Consider the following 7,671-nt stretch of genomic DNA (forward strand, 5'->3'; position numbering starts at 1 on the left):
TCTTAGCCACAGTGGTAAACCCCATAACACCTTGCTGAATGTTACCAGAATGTAGCTATTGGCTGGCTACATGGCCCAGCCACTCCTGATGCCTCGCAGGCCAGAACTCTGGGTGTTCTCCTACCCTACGCCAGCCCAGGAATAAAACAGATTCCAGATTATTTATGCAAAGCATGTAAGGTTGCCAATTCTGGTGGGAGGTATTCCTGGAGGTCTCATCACACAATAATCTTTAAAGTTTAATTTTTCATTCCTGGAGACTCCAGGCCAATCCTGGAGGATTGGCAACCCTAAATGGCCTTAGAGTAATTTCTTAAAGTTGCCAACAAGGCCTTTTTAACATTTCTCTGACAGCCCCCCACACATTAGCGTGTGGGGAGGGGCTGGGGGGAGAAGAGTGGTTAATCCTCCTGATAATTTGTTTAGAAGTAATATCTTTTGGACAGGCCCCTTTGCCCTTGACAGCTCATGTGACTTCATTTCCTGTGAAATAGGGACAGGATAGGTTAGTCAGTGAGTTGTGATCTGAATGTCTTCTCGTCAGCAGTCTCATTAGCTAAACAAGGTTAGCACTTAACCAAGACGAGGCAGCAATATCTAATCAAAGAGGTGAGAGGGGAATGCTAACTGAGTCTGCTAACAACCTTTAGCCACCGGGCTGCTGTAGCAAGTGCACGTCCCTGAGCCCCGCTCCTGTCCTACCCACTCGGTCAAAATGTGTTACATTGCAGCTTATCTTCTGGCCGTCCTTGGGGGCAACGAGTCCCCCGCTTCAAAGGACGTGAAGAAGATTCGACAGTGTAGGCATTGAGACAGATGATGAACGCCTGAACAAGGTTATTGGTGAACTGAACGGAAAAAATATAGAGGATGTCATTGCTCGGGGTAACGGCAAGCTTGCCAGCATGCCAGTTGGTGGAGCTATAGCAGTCTCAGCTAGACCAGGTTCTGCTGAACCAGCTGCTACTGAGGAGAAGAAAGAAGAGAAAAGTAGGAGTCTGAGGAGTCTGACAATGACATGGGATTTGGCCTATTTGACTAAACTTTTGCTACAGAAGCTAATAAAACATTTTGTTTAACAAAAAACAAAAAAAAAACAGGACGGTCAGCAGGGACTAGGCTTCATATCCCTCTGGTTGGGTTTTTCCATGAGACAAGTGGGGCAGAGCCTCTATTTTTAATGTAAAAAAAAACAAACAAAATCAGAAGTGGGTCTTCATGGCTAAGGCTAAGATTTTGTCAGGGACATTTTTAGTAAAAGTCACAGCAGGTCACAGGCAATAAAGAAAAATTCATGGAAGCCCATGACCTCTTGCTGACTTTTACTAAAATATCCCTGACAAAATGGGGGGCTCAGCTGTGGGGTCCCCACACCGCCTGCAGCAGTTGGGCAGCTGTGATGGCCACTCAGAGCTCCAGGGGCCCTCACCACTTGCGGGGCCTCAGAGCTCTAGGGTCCCATGCTGCCCACGGCCACTCCGAGCTCCAGGGGTCCCCGGCTCGGAGCTCCAAGGTCCCACACTGCTCGTGGGCGCTCAGAGTTCCAGGGGGGCCCACACCGCCCATGATGGTCAAGAGCTGCAGGCCCACTGCTCATGGCAGCTGAGAGCTGTGGGGGGCCCCCACCATCCGTGACCTCCATGAAAAAATCATAGCCTTATTCATGGACCACAAGTCCCAGCAGCTGAGAAGGCAAATGCATTGGGGAAAGCTTGCAGGTCACCTCCACGGCAGGTGTCTGACTGTTGGTTTTCCTTAATTTGCATCACTATAGCTATTTTGTTATTAACAGGGGTAGCTGCAGCCAGAGAAGCTGCAGCTGAGATAATCCCCTGAACCCCATCATTCATTGAGGAATACCCATTCCCTTTATTCCACCTAAATACCTGTGTAAATCTGGCCCTAAATGCATTCAATTTGACAAGAGAGACCTGATGGATAGTGGTAAAAAAGGAAGTGGAGAAACTAAACTCCATATTCTCTAAATTAGAAGTAGGTAAACTGTTTACCCAGGTTTATCCTCAGCTACACTACTACTGATAACAGGAAAATATCTAGAAATTTGGTTGTCTTTGCTCCTTACAGGTAATCTACAGGAAAGTACTTGAAAACCTTGATTTAAAGCTGGTTAAATGCTGCAATACAGAACATGGCTACGCTTGATATACAAGTAAAGAATGATTCTACCCAAGAAACAAACTAGTCTCCAATGTTTCAATAAGCAATAAGTGACTCATGCAAAACCACAAGTCAATATTCTCTTTCTAAAGGAAATGTTTTAACTCAAGTGTGGTGTTTTTCCTGTAGAATTTCTAGATTTCCTGCACAGTCACATCACATGCACCACAGATCACAACCATGCATGTTTCTGGCATTATTTCAAAGAGATATTAATCAAATTCCATGGTTGCCCGTGGGCCTGGGGAACTTCTTGAGGGACTAGGAATTGTACCATCTTTCTCTCTCAATAAATTGCACTCCATTGTTAAGGCTGTAGTTTGCCAAAAGATAACACAGTGAACATGGCCCTTTATATATTACTTTCCAAAAGGGCTACTGAAAACGATCTATCAAGAGACCCAGATGGGGATGGAATGTGTATGTTTTTAATATTCTCTACAAGTAAGATGGCATCACATGCTGATCACAGTAATGCATCCAATTAAGTGAGCTGTTTGCTCAAATAAATTTGTTAGTCTCTAAGGTACCACAAGTACTCCTTTTCTTTTTGCAAATTCAGACTAACACGGCTGCTACTCTGAAAAAAGTGTTCATACGGACGCCCATTAGCCTTTACTAGCTTCAATCAGGCTAAGTAAGCTTTGGCAAGCTGCCCAATGCTCCTGAGACCAGCCACCTCAAACAAAAACCTAGCCAAAAGCAGAGAGGCAGCTGAGAATTCCTTAGCAAAACACAAATGATAAAAAGTGGGTATCATCCAAGCCAAAGGCCAGAACTGATTTTGTGCTGACAAAGACCTGAGACAGAAGACTGGCACAGCAGATCCCCAGTTTTGAACTGGAGTAAATCAGGATAGCTACTTACTTGGACTGTCAGATCACTGGGCAGGGCCTGTCTCCTTGTTCTGAGTTTGTACAGCGCCTAGCACAATGGGGTCCTGGGCCATAACCACAACAGAAAAGTACATACACTTAATTAATAAGAACCTAAGAACGGCCACAGTGGGTCAGACTAATGGTCTTATCCTGTCTTCTGATAGTGGCCAATACCAGGTGCTTCAGAAGGAGTGAACAGAACAAGCAATCATTGAGTGATTCATCCTGTCATCCACTCCCAGCTTCCAAGATAGATTTAGGGACACCCAGGGCATGAGCTTGCATCCCTGACCATCTTGGCTAATAGCCATCCATGAACCTATCCTTTATGGACTTATCTAATTGTTTTCTGAATCCAGTTATACTTTTGGCCTTCACAACATCCCCTAGCAATGAGTTCCATCGTTGACTGTGTTGTATGAAGTACTTCCTTTTGTTTGTTTTAAACCTGCTGCCCATTAATTTCATTGGGGAACCTGTGGGTCTTGGAAGGAGTAAATAACATTTCCTTACTCACTTTCTCCACACCAGTCAGGATTTTATAGACCTCTCTCATATCCCCCCTTAGTCATCTCTTTTCTAACAGAATAGTCCCAGTCTTTAATTTCTCTTCACATGGAAGTTATTCCATACCCTTAGACATTAGGTGCAGAGAAGGGCAACAGAAATGACTGGTTTGTGAGATGGGACAACCAGAACTGCACACAGTATTCCAGGTGTGAGTGTACCATAGATTTATATAATGCAGGGATCGGCAACCTTTAGCACGCAGCCCGTCAGGGAAATCCACTGGCGGGCCAGGACGGTTTGTTTACCTGCAGTGTTTGCAGGTTTGGCCAATCGCAGCTCCCACTGGCTGTGGTTTGCTGTCCCAGGCCAATGGGGGCTGCAGGAAGCAGCGTGGGCCAAGAGCGCGCTAGCCTCCGCTTCCCGAAGCCCCCATTGGTCTGGGATGGCAAACCGTGGCCAGTGGGAGCTGCGATCGACTGAACCTGCGAACGCTGCAGGTAAACAGACCGTCCCGGCCTGCCAGTGGATTTTCCTGATGGGCCGCGTACCAAAGGTTGTCAATCCCTGATACGACATTATAATATTTTCCGTTTTATTATCTATCCCTTTCCTAATGGTTCCTAACATTCAGTTAGCTGTTAGGACTGCTGCTGCACATTGAGTGAATGTTTTCAGAGAACTATCCACAATGATTAAGATCTCTTTCTTGAGTGGTAACAGCTAATTTAGCCCCATCATTTTATATGTATAGTTGGGATTGTTTTCCTATGTGCATTACTTTGCGTTTATCAACACTGAATTTCATCTGCCATTTTGTTGCCCAGTCACCCAGTTTTGTGACATCCTTTTGTAGCTCTTTTCAGTCAGCTTTGGATTTAACCATCTTGAGTAAATTTGTATAGTCTGCAAAATTTGCCACCTCACTGTTTACCCGTTTTTCCAGAACAGTTATGAATATGTTGAACAGCACTGGTCCAAGTACAGATCCTTGGGGGAGCTTGCTATTTACCTCTCTGCATTCTGAAAACTGACTATTTATTCCTACTCTGTTTCCTAACTTTTAACCAGTTACTGATCTGGGAGAGGACCTTTCCTCTTATCCCATGACTGCTTACTTTGTTTAAGACCCTTTGGTGAGGGACCTTGTCAAAGTCTTTCTGGAAGTCCAAATACACTATATCCACTGGATCCCCCTTGTCCATATGCTTGTTTACCACCTCCAAGAATTTCAATAGATTGGTAAGGCATGATTTTCCTTTACAGAAGACACATTGGCTCTTCCCCAACAAATCATGTTCATCTCTGTGTGTCTGATAATTCTGTTATTTACTGTAATTTCAACCAATTTTCCTGGTACTGAAATGAGGCTTACCAGCCTGTAATTGCCAGGATTGCCTCTGCAGCCTTTTTTTTTAAATTTAAAGTGTCATATTAGCTGTCCTCCAGGCATCTTGTTCAGAGGCTGAGTAAAGCGATATGGCTAAATGTAGTACATAACCTTCTTCAATTTCATATTGGAGTTCCTTCAGAGCTCTTGGGTGAATACCATCTGCTCCTGGTGACTTATTACTGTTTAATTTATCAATTTGTTCCAAAACCTTCTTTACAGACCTCTCAATCTGGGACAGTTCCTCAGATTTGTCACTTTAAAAGAATGGCTATAGGTTTGGGAATCTCCCTCACATCCTCTGCAGTGAAGACTGATGCCAAGAATTCATTTAGCTACTCTGCAATGGTCTTGTCTTCCTTGAGTGCTCCTTTAGCAACTTTGATCATCCAGGGGCCTCACTGATTGACAGGATTCCTGCTTCTGATGTACTTAAAACATTTGTTGCTGTTCCTTTGTGTGCCTTTTGCTGGTTGCTCTTCACATTTGTTTTTGGCCTGCCTAATTACACTTTTACACATAACTTGCCAGAGTTTATGCTCCTTTCTATTTGCCTCAGCAGGATTTGACTTCATTGATAAAGGATCATTTTGTCTCTAATCATGGCCTTCACTCTGTTCATGACAATTACATTGTTCTGATTTACAGCAGTTAGGGAGCCATCCTATTGGTTATAGTTATTTTGTCTTACTGTATGCGCATCAGGATTACAGCTCATCCATCAAACTTGATGGGAGACTCCATCATTGCCACATGCATCAGACACAGAGTGTCACGGCTTGTTTGGGTATGAGATCTTTACCATATAACAGATCTGTCAAACTGTAGGAATCCTGAAATATTCCAGCTTTCCTCCAAGAGTGAAATGTCTCCTGGATGGGCAGAACAAGTACAGCTGGTAGTGGCCATGTAAGATTCCCTTTGCTGCCCCAATGATGTAGTGCCACCTGATCTTGAAGAACCAAGGGGCAAAGATGGGTGATTCCTAGCCTGTAAAGGCAGTGGTATTGTTCAAGTGGTTGTATGGGAAAGGCAAGAATGGCATACAAGATCAAAGGATGCAACCGTAAATTGATATTCGCGGAATTAGCTGCACATTCTCCATCTGCATGAATGGAGTAGTGGGGCTAAAGCTTTAGGAGCCTAAGGGAGCCAGCTGCCCAAATCTCCCTAGAAGCCAATGGGAGCTGGGTGACTAAGTCCCATCGCCCCTCCCTGCTGCTAAGAACAGTTCCCAAAGGGAACATTATTCTAGTAAAAATGCTCAGACCTTTGTTGGTGTCTAGTAGAAGAGAATTGAAAATCAGATTGGCTCAGACCATCTTGTGGCGGAAAGAATCAGCCATGGGTCATGCTGGGTTTCACTAGCTTAATCCAGGGCAAAGGGCCCGTGAGGGTGGAAAGTCCACACAGGCATGGGGTGCAAGTCCCAAGTGGACAGTGCTGATCAGGAAGCCAGTGTGGCTAGCGGGCTGCACTGTATCAGTTGCCAGTCAAACTCCTATGGAGTCATGAGCACAACCCACTTTACCAGAGGTGAATTCCTCCTGCTTGTGACAGGAGATGCAATTTGCCCCTCATTGTGCCAATGGGAGTGAATCAAGCCATTTCCCTTGACCTCAGGTTGTGAAGCTCTGCACATCTCTCATAAATGCCAGCTCCCTCAGGGAGAAGCAGGCTGTCCAGAGCTGCCATCTTGGCCAAATGCAGCTGAAAGTTACAAGGACAATCAGGTGAGTTTCTAAACACTTGGAACCTTGGGGTTAGGAGAGAGTTACCTTGGAGACTGTTCAGCGTGGTTGCTCTTGGCTGTAGGATTTAGGGGAGGCTGTAAGAAGACTAAAGCCCCCACTGCCCTAGTTGTTTAAATTACCAATTCTTCTGTTGTTTCAATAAACCATGGGCCAAAGAAGGTGGATGAGCCCTTTCTGCAGAGGCTCAATATGATCAGTTCCTTTAAAAAAAAAAAAAAAAAAAAAAAAAAAGACAGAACACCTGTCCAGATGCTGTCTCTCCATATGCAGTCAGAAAACAAGGCAGTATGTCTGAAAGTCAGGAGAGACTATACAATAAACCACCCACCCTCACTGAGCACAGTTCCAGCCTTCCTTAATAACTGTTAGCTCAGGGGTTAGTGACTCACATGGGACCTGGGAGACCCTGATTCAGCTCCACCATCCATCTGATATAAAAGAGGGATTTGAAGTTGGGTCTTTGACATTACAGGACAGGCCCCTAAGCACTGGGCAATGGGCTATTTATTACTTTCAGCCCTCTTAATCTTCCCTATTCATTAGGGCCGGCCCACAACATTTTGGCCCCTGAGGCAGGGAGCTCAAATGATGCCCCCATGCCCCCTCACTTGGGCCAAAACTTTGAAAGGTATCAGTTCTGCCTTCTTCCTGTTCTTCTCCTCTCATGGTACTGCTCTGCTACCTATCGCAATACTTAAAATGCCTTGTTTAAAAATTTTAAGTAACACTTAACTTTCAAACGCCTGAACAACAAATGTAACCTTTGTCTGCATAGTAAACACTGGCATTTTATCTGTTTGAATAATCAAAGTGGTACTTTCCGTGCCTTCTTAGTTGCAAAGATTTGAACTCCTTCCTGAAGGTCTACGGTCTGGGCCAGCTCATGCTCTTTTGAGATGGTTGCAAGACCGACCAGTCTCTCCTGTGCCATTGTGGAGCGTAGATGTGTTTTTATTAACTTCAG

The 7,671-nt window shown here is 44.7% G+C and overlaps 1 pseudogene; it reads left to right on the forward strand.

The window, feature by feature from the left end:
- Positions 1–649: 649 nt before the first annotated feature.
- LOC119853592 lies at positions 650–1,079 on the forward strand (annotated as a pseudogene).
- Positions 1,080–7,671: the final 6,592 nt, after the last annotated feature.

Source organism: Dermochelys coriacea, chromosome 3 (assembly GCF_009764565.3).
Source record: "Dermochelys coriacea isolate rDerCor1 chromosome 3, rDerCor1.pri.v4, whole genome shotgun sequence".
Taxonomy (NCBI): Eukaryota; Metazoa; Chordata; order Testudines; family Dermochelyidae; genus Dermochelys; species Dermochelys coriacea.